Raw genomic sequence first — 1462 nt, 5'->3', positions numbered from 1 at the left:
ATATAGACATACAAAACATGTAACTAGAACTGTATTAATAATGAAAAAGTCCAAAACTTCAGTAACAAAGGAACAGGAATAGGTTTGTGCAGAAAAGGTGGGGGAAAGGTCATGTATATCTTTCTTCGAAATAAATAAACACTTGTGAGCAACAGCTGAGATAGCTATCTCTCTAGCTGTTATGAAACAGCAGCTAGAAACATATGTGGTCTTGTACAAACTTGTTGATCACTTTCTAAGAAACAGTCACCCGCCCTTGCCGATTTCAACAGAAACATAACAACCTCATCTCACGGCCTCCCTGATCTATGTTTGTGTGCCATAATCCAAACGGTTTACAATTTTTACTCACTCTTTCCTGTCTTGCATGAGCAAATCTCCTTTTCCACCTCAGACTCAGCCCCACCTACAATACTAATGGGAGTGGAATTGATTTTCAGAGTTGCCTCCTTGTCACTTTACGGTATGAAATACATTATACACAACTGGTAGTGGTGCTGCTGCTATTACAACGGAACTGGAAATGCAGTATGTCTCACAAAAGCCCAGTCTCTTCTTCATGCACACATGCAGATTACATCGCATACAACAGGACTGGGGAACTTGTAGCCTTCCAAATGCGATTGGTCAGGGATGATGGGAGCTGTAGTCCAAAAGCATCTAGCGGCCAAACAGCCACAACAACACGTGTCTTCCCTCTCTCCACCTGAATACAAAATACTGGGGACAAACCACCAGGCTAGCAATTAATTTCTCCCCACCAACGTCCGACACTGAGATCACGAGTTCTCCCCGAAAATCACAACCAATCCCCATGCAACCTCTCTTTCAGTTAGTTGATCTCTCACACACGTGTCTCCTTTATACACACGTATGCTCAGCCCTCCCTGCTACTGTGCGTCCCAGACTCCTAATAGATCCGTTTCACAAACTTCAACCACTTCCCGCACCTTTTCCTTCCACACCGGTCACATTCCTCCATCCCAACGCAACCACTCCATTCTTTTTGTATTTATGTTTTCCCAGCGGCCGAACCCCTTTGCTCCTTTCCCCCTCCCTCCAGCCAATAAAAGTGTCCCATTGCTCCAACAACTACCAATCAACACTCCTACCGCACTCCCACCCGCTATCAGACAATAAGTACCTCCCGCCTCCTCTTCTTTTTCCAACCAATCACTGCCACAGCCTTCACATCCCAAGAAACCAATGGGCGGAATCCTACACGGAATCCCGCCCAACGACCTGAACGTTTCGCGACGCGCTCTAAATCTCGCCTCTCTTCTCCCACCGTAGCCAATGAGGGATACGCAAACGTCTTCCTTCCAACCAATGGCGTTGCTTCCTCCTCCCCACCCACCCCCCACGCGCCTGCCCTCCTCTGTCAACCATTTAGCGCTCTCTCTCGCTTCCTGCTTTCCACGCCCCCGCTCTGACTCCGCCCCCTTTTGCTCTCGCTTTCGGA

The sequence above is a fragment of the Podarcis raffonei genome, chromosome 13 (genome assembly GCF_027172205.1).
Source record: "Podarcis raffonei isolate rPodRaf1 chromosome 13, rPodRaf1.pri, whole genome shotgun sequence".
Classification (NCBI taxonomy): domain Eukaryota; kingdom Metazoa; phylum Chordata; class Lepidosauria; order Squamata; family Lacertidae; genus Podarcis; species Podarcis raffonei.
This window is presented reverse-complemented; position numbering follows the sequence as displayed.